General features: G+C 44.5%; 1 protein-coding gene across 3 annotated transcripts in view; it reads right to left on the reverse strand.

The window, feature by feature from the left end:
* The window catches only part of LOC106653250 (protein tiptop), a 144,063-nt gene that overhangs the window by 67,190 nt on the left and 54,389 nt on the right, over positions 1 to 22,484 (reverse strand). The window contains exon 1 of one of the 3 annotated variants that reach the window (XM_014372633.2): positions 16,357 to 17,270. The exons of the other annotated variants lie outside the window; for them this stretch is intronic. The gene's annotated coding sequence lies outside the window, so the exon portion shown is untranslated. Of the gene's footprint in view, positions 1 to 16,356; positions 17,271 to 22,484 lie in introns of those variants that run through there. 3 annotated transcript variants of the gene reach the window in all.

Here is a 22,484-nt window from a genome sequence, read left to right on the forward strand (position 1 = left end):
AGCGCGGCGACAAACTAATGCGCGAGTGAAACACCAGCACATTCTCGTACACATACTTGTGCGCACACACAACTACGTTCAGCCTTATAAGAAGGGATAACCGATCGATCAGAGTGTGACAACCGGTCACGTTGCCGCATTGCGTAATCCAAGCGCAAAAGAAAACAAACGCGTGCTTGGCACCACACAAACGCTACGTGTGTGCGACTACGTGTGCATGTGTCTGTGCTCTTTTTTGCCGGCTTCGAAACAACTTTTTAATTTTCAATTAATTTTTCAAGCTCGCGTGTTGAGCTTATCGAATCATCATCTTCCGCGGCAGCGGCCTGGCAAAAAATCATCGCACTGACGGCCTGTTGACGGGGACGGCAAATGACAGCTAACATCAAATTCCAATCAGTTTCGCAGCTCTCACTTTTTTTCTCTTCTGCTCATATATTAATTAATTTCGTTCACACTCGTGTATTTGAGCTTCCTCGGGACTGCGTATGTGTCGCACTCGTTCTGAATGAAATTTTGATACATAATGTCCTGAACAATGTTATCAATAAACATTAACACTAATGCTTAACGCTTTCTTTTAACCAAACATATAAGGAATACATTTTCAACTGAAAAAATAGATTAATAGTTTGCTTTAGCGTAACATCGCCATCACTATTATGATTTATTCTCTATATATAAATCGCACATCATTTTTATCGTCGCTTTATCATTAATCTAAATTAATAATCAATCAATTATAAGCGTACTGGTCAATCATAATGTCACTGCAATGCGAAAAATCGATAGATAATGTTTTTTTTCTTTTTTTTCTCAATAATTAATGCATTATTAAATGTTGAATATGTCTATAATTTAAAAAATTTTTGGATTACTTATTGAAAGAGTCAGTGATGATAAGTTCAATTAAAATAAGAGCCGAAGGTTAAAATGATTTGTATTCGATAGCTTCACTATCTTATAAGAAAACATCTATACAACGACCGAAACATATATGATAGTATGATTTCGCCTACACGAAAATGGAATTTATTTCTCTTACTCCCATCTAATGATTATTATAAGTGATACGAACGTTGATATTTATCGCAAAAATGACAGTTTGAGCTTAGGAAAAAATAAATTATGCTGATCGATGAGTTTTTAAGTGCGATTTCTGTGATTAGCAGTAGATTCTTGGTACATTCATTGGCGGGAATACAGAAGGAATGAAAGTCGAGCGAGGTGATAGGTAATAGGCATTCGCAAGAGGCTTTCACAAGACGAACAATATGATTGCCGGTGCAGGGCAGTGCAGGGATGCCGAGTCTGGATACATCGTTGGTTGACAATGCAAGTGCGTTTTAATTGCGCAGTCAATTTACATGTCCGAATGGCGCGGCGGGCGCGTGCGCTTAATGGCGTATAAGTGCAGCAGGGCTTTCAGGCGGCCAGCAGCTCGCAGCGTAGCCGGCAGTCCGTCAGACGCGCGGCGAGAGAGTGATGTATGCGCGTTCCGGCCGCACGCCAACTAGAGCACGTGCGCTGCTGCTAGCTGCACACGAGCCAAAGCATAGACAAAGCAAAGCCGGCCGTATGCGCGTTGGCTGCCATCGAAGCCGAGTTTATGGCGACGTATTATTACCAGGCATTATCGGTATTGTCCTCTCCTCGGGCCGCGACCTGTCTCGGCAACCTACAGTGCAACTCACTCTTCATCTCAACCGACTTGTCTCCGTGTATTCGTATGCACTCGCACACGGAGAATGACCGAGGAGGCCCACGTGTTTGCTCGCAAGATTCTATCAACGATTGTCGTACTCGAACCCAATCGATCCCCGACACTTGGTAGGCGCGTCTGCTTCGACGAGCAGCACGTATTCATATACATGTAGTGACAAAACGAACGGACGAGTATTTTGCGCGATTCTATATTACGCAATCGTTAAATTATAATGCGTCCAAGAGCTTCGCTGAGCGTCACAATACACCGCGTGGCTCGCTACTGCGGCTACGGTCGCGTATAATTCCGTCTTGCTCTCGTAGCTCGTTGTATTACTCGCCGAGGATTGCGCAAAACTCATGCAAGCCGAGACAAGCATTTGTAACGTTAAACTCTAATTCAAATGCGCGTGAGTGGATTAATGAGCTGGCGTGATTATAGTTACAGATTGATTTATGCCAAGACGCGGATCGACAACGACCACTACTATATGCCAGTGTCCGTCTACGTTATGTCGCGCTCACGTAAGCACCTTCGCCGCAATAAACAATATCAAGGTTTTCCTACGATTTTCGTTGCTCCATTGATTTTCAACATTTTATTTGTTTTACTGACCTGTTGCTACTCATAAACTTAGGCCTGCATATCACACAGTTAAAGACTCGAGCAAAAGTATTTGACGTCTCGTACTCACCTGAAACATAAGCATTGACGTAATAAATACACAATGTTTCATAAGTAATCTTAATACAAAAAACGAATGAAGAAAAACAAATTATAGTTTGAAAATGATTGAAAAAGGCACGATGAGCAGGAGCAATGACGGGTAAGCTAAACTTGTGCGTTATTCAAATGGTTGAATATTCTAAAAGCTGCACCGGATGACGTTGGGCTAGCCGCGAAAGCGGTGTAAGCTCGTAACTCATCATTAATTACGTCGCATAAATTCGCCAACTCCTTGCACTTACAAGCTCAAAGGCGTTTTACGCATAATATGCAGGACAAGTGCGCGTACGATCGGACGCGATTACACGTACGAATGTCGCGGGCTAGCTTGACGTAGCCAGACCGACTGACAAGTACCACCTGCCATTCATTTAGCATATCTACTCGTGAGTGAGAGAGAAAGAGAGCGAGAGCGAAAAAGCCGAGCTTTGCAGAAGGCGATCGCGTGTCCAAGCAGTAACAACGAAGGCGTTTGCTCAGGCGGTCACGCTGCCATGAGAATTATTAAGTGGCTCGCTTTTCTCTCTCTCTCTCTCTCTCTCTCTCTCTCTTTCTCTCTTCTTCTCTTAGAAGCTATGCACTGGCTCGTCGAGTGCACTCGAAATTTCAGCTGCGCCTCGAGAAATTATCCGACGAGCTCATTCATTCATGTAGGTCAGATCGAGCCTGCAAGCTAATTCACACAATATCGTACACAGCTATATTTACCGCTTTATCTTTTTTTCATTTTCACAATAGTTTAATTTTCATTTTTTGAAAAAACTACATCACTACTGATCATTCCAGCCCATTATGGATTCTTTGAGTAGCATAGCTGGGTTGTTTGTGTTCAGACAAAGTTCCATCGAATATAGTCGCCCAAGCACAAAAAGTATCGTTTCGAACTCGGAGGTACTTTTTGGCCGGTGAGTTTAAAATGACATCTTTATAGCGCGATTCGAGGTTTAAGATTGCAGCTGAAGATATGACGCTGGTTTAAAAAATAGAAAAAAATAGTTAACATGCGATACGCCCAATCAACAAACGTTGACTCGACTCTCGCCCCATTGTAGACAGGGTAGTATCGTCAAATCCATTCGCCTTCGAACTCATCTTGGTAAATTTGTCTTTTTATCAAAGCCCCTGCATGTCTGAGGAAGATGCCGCTGCAGTAGCGGTTAGGGAGTTTAAATACAGCTTGCAAAACAAAGCGGTAAATAACTCAAAAGCGTAAGGCAGTCATCGTCTCTTTGGCTCGGCTAATTCATTCAGCCACTTATATGCATCGCAAGTCGCTGTTTGTGTTGCAAGCTGTGTTGGAGGCTGTATGGTAGCTAGGCCGCGATAGTCACGTACACGTCAGGCTGGATAAACGAAATTTTTCAAAGCTGCCGCGCTCGATCACGGTCGCGATCCGGCTCGAGCTCGCCGCTCCACAGCTGGTGTAGCGCGCACAGAGGTGCTCTGTGATAGCCTCTCGCTATTTCCGGGCCAGCTCAACGCGACCGTTTCGAATTGGCTTAATTAGCGTACGTACGAGCGAGTCGCGGCCTGCGCAACCGCGGCTAAGCCGTGCTGCACCGGTTATTTATAAGACAAGCGTGGAGCTTTTCCGCGCACTCGGGAGCCGCCAAGCTCGTAGCTACTCGGACGAGCCGCTCCACACAAGCGCGTAAGAAGTGCACAAATTATGTGCTCGCCATCGACTGGGCTGATCGATGTGACGTCTTGAGTGCAACTCGGCCGGCTACTGCCTCGCGTACATAGTACTTACGAGCAACGATCTTGAAAGAGCCGCGCGCGACCGAGCTTCGTGCATCCCTCTCTCTAACAATCGTACAAGCCAACTTCTCAACAAGAAAACATTTATACGCTCGCTCGTACTTCACCGATTCGAGTCGGCGATAGCATGTGTGCGTGCATTTGCAGAGGCGACGAATGCCTCGATCGCTCATGCTGCATTACCATAATGGGACGCGCCAACTTATTGTCAGGCACTTGTTTGTTATTACGCATCTCGAGAGCTTGATTCTCTCGAGTCTCGGCTCCCTCTCTCCTTCGGAATTACGCTGCTAGCGTCAAATTTGCATCCAGCTGCGCCACGTAAATCGTACCGAGCCATTAAGCAGCAGCGCTTATATGCGTATACCGATCGAGACGCCAAATGTGTCTCTCGCCTTTTTTCTTCACGCGGCTATGCGATCGATGGACGAGCACGAGTGTAAATCAGTCAGCCGCTCGGCGCGAAAAAAGCCAATAACTGCGTATATACGCTTTTCTCTCGGGCTGCGATCGAGCTCTAAATTCTGCTGTTATACGAAGCTTGTCATCGCGCCAAGTGCAGCTATATAGGCAGGAACGCACGACGACTAGGCAACAAAAGCTATCGGCTGCTGCGCTTTCTTTGCGCGCGCCTGCACACACGCAGAGCCCAGCATCGGATATCGCTGATCAATCATCCGGTCGCGTCAATCTCGGGGCCAGCTTCTAATAAAAGTCGGACAGACGCGATCCACTCGTGCATCGACGTGCTCGTTTACAAAATTCTATCCTCGCTTGTTTCTTTTTTTTTTTTCGACTCTTTTTCGCATACACGTGCACTCATATGAGACATATCAAGCTTTGATGACTTGATGGACGCGCGAATATCTCGCGCGTGTGTCTACGCAAATAAGCGCATTAGTCAAATGACTCAACGTTCTATTTTGGTTGGAGGTATATAATATAAGGTGTGTTGCCGCCACTACTTTGCTACAGCATCTTCTTCTTCTTCTTCTACTTCTCCTTTCTGCATCTTCTTCTTCTTAGTATTCTCCTTCTTGATACTCGTCGGCAGATTCGAGGCAATGCACGTGGAGGGAAAGCAGAGATCTGTATACGCGTAAATATCTCGAGAGACATCTATCATTTTCCATTTTTCTTTTTTATTTTATAGGCGAGAGCCAAGATTCGCCACTGTTGCTGCTGCAACGCAACTGATCGCGTCAACGTCGCAAAGTCCAAATCTCGAAGCTTGTACATAAATTTGCGCGAGAGAGCGAAGCAGACGATTTTAGATCGCGAGAGAGATGATCTATAACGCCGAGCGCACTCTATCGTATTTATAGATTGTATGCGACGCGCTTGCATCCATATGCTCGTTCTCTCTCTTTGACGAGCCTCGAATGGAGAGCTTTTTTCGCCTCCTATTACCTCCTCGAAGTTTATAACCGCGAGTCGTGACGAATGGTCAACTTTGTCGTTCGAATCTGTACGTTTTGCTAAATTATTACTTTCGCGCCCTATGTGCAATTCAATTGGACGACTGCAGGCGAGGAAAAAATCGACGACTCGTGAATTTGTTCAAAGTCCGACGAACTTGGTCGTGACTCGATTCGAATATGTCTCAAGCTCTCCCAGGTCTTATACAACGGGTTCCGCTAAGAGCGAAATTTCTATCGTCACGGGACATTGTTCCGGCCTTGGTTCGCCACTATGAATTGTGCATTATTTCAATACAAGCTTGGTACGAGCTGGCGAGCATACAAATTCGACTTTCACAAATTAATGCCGTACACAAAAGCGCGAAATCATGTATGGCTGCAAATAGTATTTTATCGTAATTGTATCAGCTTGCGTTGGTAAAGAAAAAAAAGTTTTAATTGGAAAATAAATGTACGCTGCACGTAATGCAATTTTCATTAAAAATTGTCAAAAACACTGGGGGCAGAGAGAGAGAGAGAGGGGGGGAGATGGGCAGAAGCGGCACAGGCAAAGAGGGTAAACCGAGCAAAAGCAAAGCAGTCAGTTATGTTGAAAGTGAGTTGGTACGTGTATATGAATCGCGATCATTAGACAGCACGCGTAAATATTATCATCACTCCGTGCACAATAATTGCATAATTGAGAGCGCACAATTTTCTGCGCGAACGATCAAACCCTTGACTTGCAGAGAGAAATGAGCACCTGCGCCGAGCCGGGGTATTATGTGTTTATCCTGAAACGCGTTTAATTTCTGTCTCACTGTCATTGTTTTAAAAGGCAATCAGGAGAGAGAGAGAGAGAGAGAGAGAGAGAGAGAGAGAGAGAGAGAGAGAGTTTGAGAGAGAGAGAGAGAGAGAGAGAGAGAGAGAGAGAGAGAGAGAGAGAGAGAGAGAGAGAGAGAGAGAGAGAGAGAGAGAGAGAGAGAGAGAGAGAGAGAGAGAGAGAGAGAGAGAGAGAGAGAGAGAGAGAGAGAGAGAGAGAGAGAGAGAGAGAGAGAGAGAGAGAGAGAGAGAGAGAGAGAGAGAGAGAGAGAGAGAGAGAGAGAGAGAGAGAGAGAGAGAGAGAGAGAGAGAGAGAGAGAGAGAGAGAGAGAGAGAGAGAGAGAGAGAGAGAGAGAGAGAGAGAGAGAGAGAGAGAGAGAGAGAGAGAGAGAGAGAGAGAGAGAGAGAGAGAGAGAGAGAGAGAGAGAGAGAGAGAGAGAGAGAGAGAGAGAGAGAGAGAGAGAGAGAGAGAGAGAGAGAGAGAGAGAGAGAGAGAGAGAGAGAGAGAGAGAGAGAGAGAGAGAGAGAGAGAGAGAGAGAGAGAGAGAGAGAGAGAGAGAGAGAGAGAGAGAGAGAGAGAGAGAGAGAGAGAGAGAGAGAGAGAGAGAGAGAGAGAGAGAGAGAGAGAGAGAGAGAGAGAGAGAGAGAGAGAGAGAGAGAGAGAGAGAGAGAGAGAGAGAGAGAGAGAGAGAGAGAGAGAGAGAGAGAGAGAGAGAGAGAGAGAGAGAGAGAGAGAGAGAGAGAGAGAGAGAGAGAGAGAGAGAGAGAGAGAGAGAGAGAGAGAGAGAGAGAGAGAGAGAGAGAGAGAGAGAGAGAGAGAGAGAGAGAGAGAGAGAGAGAGAGAGAGAGAGAGAGAGAGAGAGAGAGAGAGAGAGAGAGAGAGAGAGAGAGAGAGAGAGAGNCGATCCATAATTCCATACATTTTATCGACCAATTTTTGGTTTGCCATATCGACATATTTGATAATGTGCTCGGTTTCGCCTTGAAAAGTTGCAGGGCACGACGTGTCCGACTGAGACATGATGAAAGAGTGATAGGCTTAGATTCCAAACACCAGCAGAAGACGACACGAAACGTAAACACGACACTTAAGAGGCACTGGACACTTGTAGAAATCTTGCGACTGCGCGTTTAAGACTTCCTCAGATTTTCAGTGATTCAGAAAACTAACCTTCAAAGTCGAACTCGATGGAGAAATGATAATAATTCTAATTGCAGGGTCAAAGATGCAACAAAACACCTGATGCATCCGGAACCTTGCAATATTGAGCGTGCAAGACCTGCAAAACAAAAGCGCCACAAGGGCAGAAAGCAGCAGAAAAATAGCCTTAAAGAGGAGCAAGCGTGAGATGTGTGTGGCTACGTACCCAGAGAGAGAGAGAGAGAGAGAGAGAAAGCGAATGTACAGTCAGCGCAAGCAAGTATACGCTTTGATGTCATTTCGCGATGGCTTTGCTCAAAAACACTTTGTCATATATAATAATATCCTAACTCTTCTATCCCTCGGAACACAATAGTATTGCATTGAGTCATTCGAGAGAAAAATCAAATTTTTGCTCGAACGAAATTGGTCGTCCTTGCAAAAGTCAGGGCTAGCTAATTGTCCGCTGCGTCATTTGGACGAGGCGATCGATTCTTTGTATGCATCGTTTATCGGCCACACTAGCCCCGCTGGTCCGCAGTCAGCTATCATTAGGAAACAAACCGCCACAGGATTAGCCGCACGGACAAACGTGCGATCCTAATCTTATTATATCTCTTTCTCTCGTCGATAATAATTAGTACGGGTATTAAGGGCGCTTATAGCCTTAGCTAAAAGCAGCAACCTTTGAGCTGGCCCCCGTGTATATTCTTACTCGGTTCCTCGACACATGCAGCCGAGTGCAGGCCAACTAATACGCTTAGGTGATACGTACCAAGAATCGCGTGACACGTTCCCAGTGTACTCGCTAATGCGCGGCTGCAAAACCAAAGTACGAGTAAAGAGAGAGAGAGAGAGCAGCGAAACGATGAAAGATTAAAGAAGGCGACTACAGACGCGAAACGTTCTTGACGCTTCTCGCCTTGATAATGGCCGACTCAACGGAAGGAGGAAAGAAGATGCAAGCGCGGCTTCCTTCAGCACCGAAAACTCAATTCCACGAGTTAGGCGCGCTTATCTAAGCCCGCTGCATCTTTGTTGCTCGTGGGCAAATAAAGAAAAATGAGTCGGCCACCGAGCAGCGCGGCGTTGCTAGCTGCCACCTGCATAAACGGCTGCGTGCAAATACAGCTGCACTAAATCAGGTACGTCTCGATTTTTTCGCCCTTTGCGCGCGTACGTGCGCAGTCGACACACCTGTCAACGAACTCCAAGCTGCCACGATCACTCTGTAAAATAAAGCGCGCGCCAGTCGCTAAGAGTTATTCTTTACTATCCAGTCTCAACGTGAATACAACATCATTTGCACCTTATCTCTCATTCTGACTCTTTCTGTAAGTGGCAACTCGACTGTAAGGCTCTTTTTTCTTCTCCCTCTGTCGATGATTGATTTTTCTGATAATAGCTCGTATCATAACTGTACCGGGCAGCGCACGTGTATCTGCTTCTATATCACCTGTCATTTTTATCATGCGAGTCCAGCTCTAAAGAGATCAAAGAGTAATGGCAATGCTGCGATCGCGGCCTGACATCTGCGGACACGCGTATCGGCAATTCCTCGACAGAGATATCTGCCCCCTCTCGGTGCGGCTCTGTATATAGCCACGAGGCCTAATTTCATCGCGGGCCAAAAGCACGGGGCAAACTGGCCCTCGCGCTCAAATGCGCGCCACGATTACGCACACACGATATCGATTCCCGTACATAATTAAATACCACTGCATTGAATATGGTACGTAGCAAGTTGTAAAGAGAAAAAGGAAAAGCAGCAAACGTACTGGCTTTTTGTGTATATGCCTTACAGGTACGCGCGCTGGCCTATTGGAGCAGGTCTTTGATCTGCAGTTTGATAGACAGACAGATCCTGTCATCGTCGTTGGCCTCGGCTAACATATAAGTACGATGCTCTGCACATAGGCGCCCGAATAGGGGCGCGTCGGCTACGTGCTATATAGGTATAGCAGAGCGTGGCGTGCGCCGGCCCGGCTGAGCGGGGGTTGCTAGCCGAGCCGAGTATTGGCTTGTCTTTGGCGGCTTGTATAGCTATTGAAATTGTGAGTCACAAACACGGCCTCGGATACAAGCCGAGAGAGCAGCTCCTCTTCTTTTTATCTTTTCCGATTGGCACGTGCACGAGAAAGAGCCTCGCTGTTTGTACGTGTAATTAGACGACGACGACGACGAGAATTACGAGTGCGCAGCAAAAGACCGATATTCAGATGCAGAAAATTGCTTTGTCATCCGATGTGCGTGTGTAGAACGACTCGCGTTATATCTTGTCAATCATATCGGCTCTTTTCTTTCTTTTTCTTTTTTTTTCGAATACCATGTATGCTAATTCAAAGGCTCGCTAGCGTCAACCTTAAGCTCGGCTAAACAACCGTATCGTGCAATGTAATTATGCCAGCTCGCGCTCTTTGCTCTCTCGGTGTCACGCCAGCATGCAGCCTAGTACTTGGGCTAATAAAACAGATTATTTCTCATAATTGTCTCTGAAGTGCTCTCACGCCGTCATATAGCTAAGCTTCACATGCACGCTACGCTGTCGGAGCAGCCTATCGCAAATCATCATCAATTTCTTGCGTCTTATAAATAATTAATAATAATTGCGACTCCTTTGAATTGGCGCTCATCTACGCTGCTTCGTCTACATTGCAGAAATAAAAAGCAGCAAATGCTCCACGTCAACGCGTCACAAGAATACATTTATCAATCGACAATCAGATAGCTCAAACGATTGATTTCCATGTACGTATAAGCCTGCGCCTAGCCGTAAGTGCGACTTTATTTCATACTCGACGGCGCTTGCATAAGTCCTCTACTGTTACACGATCTCCTGTCGATCACAAATAAATTCATGTGGTTCTAGCTGCCCGAGCGACGCTTGCCAGCTCACTTGTGTATGCAACATTTCGCAGATTAAAACGCACCTGATTCGAGTCTGCTTCGACTGCGACACGCGTGTGCCTCCAGTAGCATCATTTTTTATGCTAAAGAGCTGCAAAGAGCTGCAAAGAGGAGCTGCGGCTGTCTCGTTGGACCTGCGTATGCGAAACGTACCGCTCGAGGCGACGAATCTGAAGCAGCATACGAATTAATGAGAGATATGCAACAGAGCTATAAGCACAGGCGCAAAACAATACTTTGACGCTTGCATCGCACGAGTGTCTTTTCCTGCTAAAATATGCACTGCAACGATCGTGCTGCTGCCAATGTAAGCAACTTCCATGCACGGAATTGGAGGCTTTTTAGCAGGGCGGCTAGCCGCACTGATTTCTCTCGCTAATACGCAGCCAATGGGCTCTTTATTAATAGTTTCACCCTCCGAATACCTGCAAAAAATAATCAACTCAACAGCGACCTGCTTTTCTTTGTTTTTGTGCGAGTTGCGTCGTAAATTGAAAAACCGCGCATTGTTTCATAAGGCTATAGCTATAGATAAGATGTGTCGTTTTTACAAAAACACATCTCTGTCTTGACATGTTAGAGCCGCTTTTGTTTTGATCCACGCTGAACGATGGCTAATTGGCTGGAATCAAGCCCGTGAACATGTTCGCAGTGCGCTCGATAAATTTGCTCGAAATTATTCAGTCCGATCTTGGTGTTCCGTTGATTTTCGAGAAATCGCATTACTATCGCGACATAAATAAGTCATAAACGTTTAAAACGTCAAGCTGGTTTATGCGAATATTATGTGAACGCGAAGCTGGAACGACTTTAACTAGGATGGGAAGAGATGAGGGCCGGATAATACAAGAAGCGGGTAGGCAAGGCACGCGCGAAAATTAAAGCCAGGCGCGCGAGATTCGAACGATGCCTGCACGAGCGTGTTTGTTCGTCAGAAAAAGTCTCGGCGTATATGAGAAACTCGGAGTTAATGCTCATTTTTCTGAAACATTTCAACTTGTACGTAATTTGCGCTTAATTGAAGAATAATGACTAATCAGCGCGAAGCTCCGTAAAGTATACGCGCTCCATACAGCGCCATGAGCATGAGCACGGAAAAACATACACGGGTTTACGTGTACGTGCGTAAATAATTGCTACGCGCGGATTCATAAATTTTCATCGTTTGACGTGAGCGCGCGCGATCGCGTCCTCGACGAGTCAAGTTGATCCGCGAGCCGCGGAACTGCGAAAGAAGTAGGTCGATCGCAATAACGAGTCGACCAACGTATTATATATACGCCGTGCACACAGCATACGTATCGAAACTGCCGAGCGTGTTCTATTATTGCCGCGTAGTTTTTCCGCGCTCGACGTGCAATATTGAAATTAGGTGCTGCGTCGATTTTCATTTCGTACGCTCGCCTCGCGTGCCCATACTATAGACTTCGCCGAGAGGTGCCCACATGACATTTTGCCATTTTTGAATAAAAATTATGGATATATTTACAAACAATTATAAATATTGGCCGGATAGCTGGGGGGAAGGTCGAAGCGGCAATTATATTGGACGATTCGGGCAATCAATCAAGCGAGATTAGAGATTAAAGTGCGCGGCAAGTAGCGGCTAAAGTAGCACTGCCGCCGCAGTCGAGCATTGCTAATCCCAGCATGAGACGAGCACGAGAGAGGGAGGGAGTGAGAGAAGTGCGTCGATCTTGAGGCGTATTATACACATCTCTCGTTACGCAATGCAAGGCTGACGCTGATGCTGTTGCTGGCCATGTTATTCGCGCGACAACTGATGCGTGCAACAGAAAGACGAACGATCATGAAGAGTGACAATATTTGCATGTGCTATATATATACGCCAGCTCTCAATCATTATTATTCTTCTTTCCTACACTCGATCGTATTGGGCGACGATTTTTACGATCGGCTCGTTGGCTTTATAAATGTGCAGCGTAGTCGTAAAATTTTTAAGTGCACGCCGAGGCTCGAGCAAACAATATGCAAGCGGATCGTGGCAATTTCTCGCTCTCGACTCATTAGCATGTTTTTTCTTCGCGACGAGATGATTTGTGCCTGCCTCGCGCGACTCACTGCCTTTTTTTCGCCTAATTTCGTATGTATATCGCGCACTCGTAAAGCCCGACTCGAGCCGCGCGATACGCGTATGTATATTGATTTTGAAAGCTGTGATTGGACGATCATTAATAATGGCAAAGACAATGTCACCCACTCGAGAGAGCATCCGAGAGAGCGAGAGAGAGAGAGAGAGAAAAGTGTCAGGCCGATGCGTCACCGTATACATATAAAACACGACCGAGCGACGAGATGAGACTCCGGCGACTCGGCTCTGCGAATGATTCCACGCACTTTTAGATAGAAGACCAATAAAACTGTCAATCCGATGAATTCGAAATCTCTGTTTGTTTGTTATATTGATACACATATTTACATACACACACGTATCTCTCTTGGTGCGCGACTAAAAAAAGAACGGGAATATACATTTTTCGAAAGCGAGTGGATAAAACGATGACGCGACGCTGAAAACAATTTTCCAAAGCCAAGATCTGCCAAACTTGACGCATTAAATTCAACTGAATCGGCAATTACGCAAAATTTGGATCGATTACATTTCAGCGTTTTAGCGTTTTTAGTTCTTCTATAAAATTAATATGAAAACACATAAATTAATGTATCAAGATGATCCCATCGTACTAGGCAAGGAAATAGCAAAAATTCTTTAAATGAAAAAAAAAAAAACGTAAAAAAATAGACAGAATAAGCTGTACGCACTTGATGCGCGTACGAGCGTATTGCACCGATGGCGCGAGGAAAAAGTAATGCGCGAGTTACACACAAGTCTGTTATTGTAGGCGAGTATAATGTGTACGACTGGCGAGGAAGACAGGAAATGATGGATTAACGGTGAAGCGCTGAATCGTCGCGTTGACCGAGGGCTAGGCTACGTTGTATATGTATCTATAGCGTGACTGCACACACATGGGATAAGGCGATGAAGTCGGCGAGTCGGGCAAGTGTTGCCGCACGATCGTGACAATTCTCTTTCTTCGCACTCATACCTGCAGCTTATATCGCTACACTCTGTTTTTGCTCCATTTTTTTTTCCATCCCTTTTATTAATTATACCGATTCGCCGAGAGCTAATTCAACGCTGATCGCCGCGAAAATAAATCTAGGCTTTATTATAGAAAATAACCCGAGTGAACGTTTACCATTAAAATTCAACCAAAGGAATCGAGCGAGAGAAAGAGAAATGTCCGTCGGATTAATGGAGCCAAAGTAGCACGCTTATTTTGAATTGGAATAAAAAGATCGCGAGAGGCGTGCATCGCACGGACGCGTGAACGCGTACACATATGAAGAGCGGAAAATTGATGGATTCGCGTCGAAGGCTTATTCATGAACTGTAAGCGTTGAAGACTCAACTGTGCGTCGAGCGCGCGACAACCCCGCCTCTACGGACGACTAGCACATATATAATATTTGCAGCTGCAGACATTGATGTACGTACGTCAGCGTGTAAAAGTACCTTTTATCCTCATCATGTCACTCCTCGACGCTCTGCACTTTTGTGCGCATACATATATACGAGCATCGCGCGAGCCACGATCCTTTTTTATGTATCCTGTTTTCTCATCCTCTTCCTACTCTTTGGCGCGCGAGCTTATGCACGAGGTGCGACTGCTGTTTCTCTCCTCCTTTCGGTTTTTTCTTTTCCTTGTCATTCTTGCTTCTTTATCGTTTTGCCTAAGCTTTTTTCTTTGACGTTATTATTAAGCTTAGCAGCCACATAGCAAGCGCGGAATTCGTAATATCGATCATCCATCTAGCTAAGCATGGATAAACCAATATTTTACTCTATTTTTTCGATACATTTTCTTTCAAGTATTTGATCTGAGAAATAAGTATAATTGTCATAAAGCGCAAATGCCATGCTATAGTCCAACATGCTGAGTATTTTGAAATATCAGTTTACGATCGGCTCGATATTTTATTCTTTTCATTTTATCCGCAATGAATAAAAACGCTACTGACAACTATGCCTCGTCCAAGTGCGACTATCAATGCTGACGTGTTTGTATAGTGATGCACTCGTGGTGTCATTCGCGAGCGCGATCGATGCATATACGTTTTCACCTTAAGGAAACTTTTCACTTTTTTCACTCGCACGCACATTTTCATGTGTGCATTGCAAACCCACACATCATTATGTGCTTTCGATTAATTCCATTTTATATTCATTGCTAGCAACGACGAATGATCGACGAGACACGTTGTTTGATGGCCTACATTTATTTCTTCGTTTTTTTTTCTTTTTTCAACAGCAGCGGATACATAATCCGCGGTAGTCATGGCTATGAGTAATCAAGTAGATCGATTTGCGCGCCACTTCGCAGGAAGTCAATAATTATTGAGAAACTCTCGCTGAGCGATGGAAGAAGAATGTCATTATAATATGATATGGGATATTAAATAAAATGTGCCATATTCAACGACGGATTGTGTCAATGCGATAAGAACGACGTTTAATTACTAATTGAAGGATGGGTTTTTCTTTTATGTAAAGCCATTGGGCATTAAATCCTCATTTCGACGAGTCTGAATTTTGTAATCATTTGAGAATTATTGATAGATTCTAATCAAAAAGTCGAAACTTACGAAAAGTTAATTATTAAAGGTGAAACTTTGAAAAAAAAACAAGTGATTGTTTCACGACAAGAGAGAGAGAGAAAACATCCATGATATGATAAAGTTAAAAGTAGTACACTTAGCCATCTCACAACGTACTGTAATGCAGTAATAATTGATATACATGCGTTACTCGTGCGCTTTTATAGAATCAAGTTCGGTCCTTTTACAACGCCCCTAATAAAAAAAGTGTCACATACACGCGAATAATATACATTCATATGGGTCGGTAAGATTAATCCAACAGAGATCGTTCTCGCAAAGCTTAATGCATATACACCACATATTATTCATAAGATCGCGCAGACGGCGCTGCATGATTCAGACACCTGCAACGTGTATCCAAGTACTCCAACAGCATTCGTTTATTTGTATCTGCGCAGCTAGCTCGCAAGTGTACCCGGCGTACTTTTGTTGTTTCTCGAGCTTGACGTTGCGATAGAAACATGTTAGCGCTAAGACTTTTTTCATCATCGCAACGTCAATGTACGCTTTCTTCAGTAAGTTGTTCACGTTGCCAGCCTGATATTATTTGCTACGACTCAGAATCATTACTGAATAAACAAGATTTTAATAGTTTTTTCAAACGAATTTAATGAAATTATTTGCATTATCCAGAAATCCTGGCGAAAATGTAGACATCATCAATTAAAATGTATGTACCAAGTCTTAATAGTGGCATTTTATAGATGATTAAACATTTTTGGCAGCGAGGTTAGGGGGGTTATGCATCTGAAAAATCGTGACTCGTGAAGAAACGATATCGGCTCTAATGATTTTATTTGCAGAAAAATGTACTCGTAGAACGTCGTGGCAGTAGGCTCTGGATTTGCAAGTAAACTTTTTAGATTGTCAATTTTCCAGGAAAAGCAGCTCGACATCATAGGGCACGATTTCACGAGCTTCGTCTGGCGCGAGAGAGTAGACTGTTGCTCGTTGCGCAAAATATAGAGATAAGCTGCGCGAGCTTTCTCACGTTTAAAGTAAGCGAAGAAGGAGCAGCTTTCGTTACAAGACGCCTCTTAATCATCGCTCTCGCGTGGGGTCGAAGCTCATCACGACTGGTAGTAGAGTAGGAAAAGTTGGAGGTGCGCGAGTCACGCGGGCTCGGCTCGTCTGTCGTTGGGCGCGCGAAATTCGATACAATTGCGCTAGAGCGTAAATAAAAGTAAGGCACGAGGCCGTGTACGCACCATGAAAGTAGTGGTTCGTCTCGGCTTCTTTGTCACTCGAAACGAGCAGTTTGTTAGTCGGTCGCTGGGCGCTGAGCGCGAGTCGCCTGTATTCGGCACCGTATTCCGCCTGCTGCTTGTGCTGCTTGCGCGGCTGCACTTGTAAGCACGTTTTGATCACCACCATAATATCACCACATCAACGGAATCTCAAAGCTCTCTGCTCATCACTCGTGCGCGTGCAGCAGCCAGTCGGGGCCGTTGTCGTGCCTGCGGAGAGCAGCTGGTTTTTGTCGATCGATCGGCCAATGGAGCAAGCCAGCCAACGCGAACTCGTCGAGGTCGCTCGAGCGAAAAGCCAGCAGCTGTCGCTCGGCGATGCCTAGGCTTCGGTGTTCTGCTGGTCTAGCGGTAGCGGAGTCGATGTTTTGCTTTCTATCAATGTTTATCACTGACGCCGTGCCGATACGCGAGTCTCGCAGCCGCGCACACTGACACGAGAAGAGAGCGAGCAAAAGCCAGCGCCACTCGCGCACTAAATCTTTCACTTGTCACTTGCGAGCAAATAAGCCTGCAAATACAGAGCAGTGGCCAGACGATAGCGGATATGATACGTCATCCGGCGTCGAGCGATCTCTACTGAGGCTGCCAAAGCCTCGCTTGCCGGCTGCAACCGATCAATCGCAAGACCAATAAATAGCTATCAACATCCACCAGCGCCGCAAACAAATATTATTCACTGCACCAACGATCTATGCAATCTATTTCTTCTTGCGATATGCAATCCTCGTATACAAGGTTCACTAAGCACAACAACGTTTGAACGTCACTTGATCATCAACATACACATAACACTGCTCGAGGCCTGGCTTCGTCCCACCACTGTATCTGTCAAAAAAGCTTGCGTTGTTGGCTCTCTTTGACAATGGACACGAGCTAAGGAAGCTCGAAAAGCACAGCCTCTCGCGAGGACAGCACGTGGCGCACTGGCGACAATCCGCACTTGGCGGCAGTCTATCCCCTCCTTTTCGCCGCAGAATCGCACGACTGCGACCCCCTCTCGGCCAAATATTGCGAATGGCTTGCCAAGTGGGAGAAGGCGACTTTCTCCTCGGACGCCCCCTCCAGCCTTCGATCGCTCGGGGTGGAGTACGGGAGGCTTCGCTCACTCCTACTCCAACTTGGCACGTATCGTTCAAATGTGAGCGCGCGTGAAAGAGAGACGAAGAGAGCAAGCTGTCTATTCCACCCACGCCCCCGAACCAGAGGCAGCTGATTGCCCGCTCTCTCTCTCTCTCTCTTTCTCTCATTATCTCAACTTTTTTCTTCGTGCAGTGCTGCTACTATATTACCTGCTCCACTGCTTATCTCTCCAACTTTTCTTTAGCGATGTTTTTCCTGTTGACGTGTACCTGAGCGCAAGAGTATGCGAGAATTGTATGGGAATCAATTTGACTTACCGCGGATGAATCGATCTAACATTGATTATATTTTACTAATGAGATATGTAGATATACCTGATTTAAGAAAGTATGAAAGTTAGAATAAAACTAATAAGTGACCCAGCTTAATTTTTATCAAATTATAAACATTATTTTCAGGATAAATGGCTTTGCAATTTGAAAAAGATGAAACGTTTACTCAATTTAATACTAATTTATGTAAAAGTTCCATTGACACTTTTCAATTCTACACAGATTGATTAAATATTCTAATGATTTTATATAAATATAATACTTGCAAGTTTCAAGTCGATGCTGATTGTGACGTTTTATTTGGACTTACCTGAAACAGAAATTGTTATTAATAGATACAAACTAATAAGAGATAATACAAAAAAAATTTAATGAATATTTAAATATTTAAATATATATAATTGCATTATATCGACTCATTATAACATCTATCTTAATAAATTAAATTTTATTTAAATATTAATTCAAAAATGATTTTGGTAAATAAATGGAAGAGCTGATTTGCAAAATAAATAAATAAAAATAAGTTTGTCATCCATCTCGTCAAGATTTGGTTCGACTTTTTTGGTAAAATTACAGTTTGCTGAGGAGAGAGAAAATTAACGCGTATTCCTCATAAATCAATAAATTCACGACAATAATGTCCCTATCCGGATTTTGTCTCCCGTGTCTTACAATATATGTCGTCGAGATGTTTATGGACAGGAGAATTGTAACAAGGCACTTTGGAGGGAACTTTGAGACGGCCTTCTTTTATCGCTGATTTATCGATTCTACGCGTCTAAAAGTTAAGATTACGATATATGTGTGTGTGTATGCGTGTACTCGTGAATGTATATGTGGCAAGGACCATCTGCGTGTATATGAGAGTTGAGCGGCCAAGACACCGGATGACTGACGAGTCTATATACGCTCCGCAAGGTAACGCCTGTTTATATAGAATCGAATACTTTGAATTTTTGAATTTATGCAATGTATTCACCGAACAAAAATTAGCCATATTTTGGAGTCTTATTTGGTTGGGCGAAAAAAAATGCGCTATTTATGTAAGTTGGTGCTCAAATTCAATTGGTTTGGTGAAGATACAATTCGATATTCTTAATGCATTTTTCATCACTAGTGACTATTATTCGTTTCTTAAACAAGCAAAGTAAAATATTTACAATTGATAAGAGAATTCAGTTAAATAAATTATCCATTACTGATTATAAATAATTCATGTTTGTATTGATTTTTGAAAGAAATGTTACAAGTTAAAATTTTTGGATTAAATTAATTTATTTGAACAGTGATGACGAAGAAGTTGAAAAGTTATAAATTTCAAGGCTGCAAATAGTCTCGACATAGATGTAACTTTTGAAGTAGAGTAAGCACTCAAAACGGCTGATATTGAGAGAAGAAGTAATTAAGAGGTTGTTGGTGAGTGACTGTTAGTCTAAGAAAAGTATGAAAGGGCCACAAATATAGTCATTCATTGCTGCGATTACAGTGGCGACAACAGCAGCAGCGGCAGCAGCAGCAGTAGAAGCAAAGTATGTGACACACGCGATTGCAGCTATACGGCCACATATACTGCTTTTCACACGCGTTGAGTAAATTTGTTTAAAGATTTATTGCTCGCTAGGCGAGAGAAGTACGGAGTAACAGTGGCAGCAGCAGCAGCAGCAGCAGCAGCAGCAGCAGCAGCAGCAGTAGAAGAAGAAGAAGAAGAAGAAGGAGAAGAAGCAGAGCGAAAAAGCGTGAGGGGGTGGCAAGCTTTCGAGCAGTCGGCTTGCTGGCGTATGTTTCTGTGCGAGTGTGCGCTAGAGTGCGCGTAGCCGAGTCGAGTTTCGAGAGAGAGAGAGAGAGAGAGAGAGAAGGTGAAGAGAGGTGTATTGTTGATAAAGTCAGGCAGTAACTCATTCAGCGCTCTGTCACGTGAATCTGGTGCGCCAGCCGAGCCCGAGACCCGAGCAAGAGGAGTTCGCTCGAGAGGCAGCTCGCCCGGAGTAGCACTGGGCGAATCGAAATGAAATGGCACACATGTGTGACTGCACATGCGTATTCGTCCAACACCTGCTTATACCTATACGAGCGCGAGGACGACTACGTTGAGGCTTGATTCGAACTAGGCATCGAGTCGTGTGCGTATGCTCGATGATGGAGCGCAGTCGAGTCAAGTGCGCAGTTCGGTAATAAATCGTCGTTGAAAAAAACAGCTCTCGCCAAGCAACTCGCCCGATGCAGCTACGCAGCGACTCTTTGCCTCTCGAGCTCGCGGCTCCCTCTCCTGCGACTGCAGCTTCTTTGCCTCCACCTCTTGAGTTACCTCGGCTTCTCTACCGATTCCGCATGTTGTACCGTCCTTTATCAATTCCGTCTTGTTCGACACATGGAATTAAATATGCACGCGAGCTTTTATACGAATGCATGAGCCAAGAAAGACTGAGTATGGCCATATCTCGAGCTGTTCCAGTCGCAGGTCTGGCAATTACTTTTATCTCTGCACTCGCACGTTCATATGTCGCGTAATACTTTAACGACTTAGCTTTCGCTTACAAGTCCGTAGCTTGATTACATGGATAAAACATATTTCCGCTCAAAATACCATTTATTCCTCTCTGAATCATTTGACCACTTGATTTCAATCAACATAGAAAATATTATGCAAAGAGCTTTTGTTAATCAGCCACTAGCTGTGATTTTTTCTAACTTTTAAAGGAAAAGTTCTTTTCTAATATATTTAATATGAGCTAAATCATCGAACTGATTTCTCAGCATTTCGTGACGAACGCTGCCAATGAGCCTTACAAAAACCGACTTGGATCTATTTGCACTTTAATGTTGGCCCTTTACAAATATTTGCTTATCTCATAGATATAATAATAACGCAATATCGTCTAACAGTGTGAATTATTTGCCTTGACACTGTTCGCATATTTATTAAATCACATTTATCGATTCCATGAAAGCAAGAGAGTACGTTGTGTATTATTAGCATTGAATCGCGCATACGCTTGCTCGCGCGCGCGACACATGTAGACTTAAGCGATGAGTAAAACATATGACTTTGGGACAAAATATCGCTACAATGACGGCCAAAAACTAATTAGCATAGCTATTGAAAAGTCTATCATATTGAAATAAATCGATCCCTATAAGTCGTCGATTCGCCGATCCGTCGTTGCGGTAGGAATTGCTCAGACGATAATAAATTCGCTGTCGACCAATGAGTAATGCTTCGTTAAGGACAATTTTCTGACTTTTTTGAAAAAGATTGCGCAGACGCGCTCCAAATGGCCTCTATATGAAATTCATCTTGGGTAATATTTTCAATAATAGTAGTCGAGGCAAAAAGAGTAATTCGAACAAAAAGTAGCGAATAAAATTCCACGGTATCTAACATGTTAATTTATATACGCACAGAGAGATGTTACAGAAAAAAGAGAGGAAGAATGAGAAGCGACTCGAGCTAAGGATCTACTGCTGAGCACTCAAAGGACATCTCAATATCATAATGCGAACGAAGCAAAAACAGCAGTAGGTATTCGAAGAAAGAAGGAGTAATAATATAAATGACGACGTAATCAAGCCTGACGTTTGATACTTTGCTGCTTTCTGGGACAGCAGCATCTCGTAATTAATTGCGAATAGCGACACAGCAATTCCTCATCGCCTCTTGTGCGCACGGCCAACGAGACCTAGAGCCAAGTTGTATATGTCATATATACAAACACAAGACACAGTCGCTTGGATTATATAGCGAAGCGAGTGTGGATCCACCCGCTGACGATGCGGCGATTTAGGTCGACTTGATCTATGCATCCGATGCTGCTGGACGTACTCTGGGATCAAGGCATGCGTTGCTGCTACCACTGCCGCCGTTTTTCATTTTATTCGCCGACCGGTGTCATGCACCGCTGCAGGAGCAGATCTCGTGGCAGCTCAAAGCTCTAGGCACAATCAAAGGCACCGGCTGCGATGATTCAGCCAAGTGCAGCGTCCCGACAATCGATGCAAAATAATCGCGTAGCTGGGCTTTGCATCCTTATAATTCAACTGCATCGCTAATTTAAAGCCCATTTCACATTCGCACGTGTGCGTGCGCTTACAAGTACAGGCATGGCCTTTGCACAATCGGACGCGTCCAAAAATACGGCTGTAAATCGGTCTCGAGAGTATGAAAAGTTCCTCCTCTCTCTCTCTCTCTCTCTCTCTCTCTCTTTCTGCGCCTCGGCTGCAAAGCTTGTTTCATCACCAAGAGCAAAATTTCAGCGAATCGTCGTTAATTTCTGTAAGATGTTGGTGCACCTTCGCACACCTCAACACTCTATTTTGGATAGGGAAATTACGCAGCGCACAAGACGACGACGACGATGAAGAAAAAGAAGAAGAAGAGAGCCAAAGCGAGAGCTAATTTATCGCCACGGAATAGGCGGAGCTCGAGCAAGATCAACGACGATTCCGCGTAATTCGTCGACAAATCGTTCGGGACGTTCTGCATATTGCGCTGTGTTGCAAAGAGACGCGCGAGTCGCCTGCACCGCCGACGAGAGAGCAGCATCGCTGTGCTTCCGTTGCGAGCTCTATATAGTGACACCTGCACGAGTGTCCGCAGTGCGCAGAAACGACTGGTTTCGTGTATGTACAGTGCGTATACTCGACGACGAGAGGACTCGTCAGTTTGGGACAAAA

The sequence above is a fragment of the Trichogramma pretiosum genome, unplaced genomic scaffold (genome assembly GCF_000599845.2).
Source record: "Trichogramma pretiosum strain Unisexual culture from Peru unplaced genomic scaffold, Tpre_2.0 scaffold8, whole genome shotgun sequence".
Taxonomy (NCBI): Eukaryota; Metazoa; Arthropoda; class Insecta; order Hymenoptera; family Trichogrammatidae; genus Trichogramma; species Trichogramma pretiosum.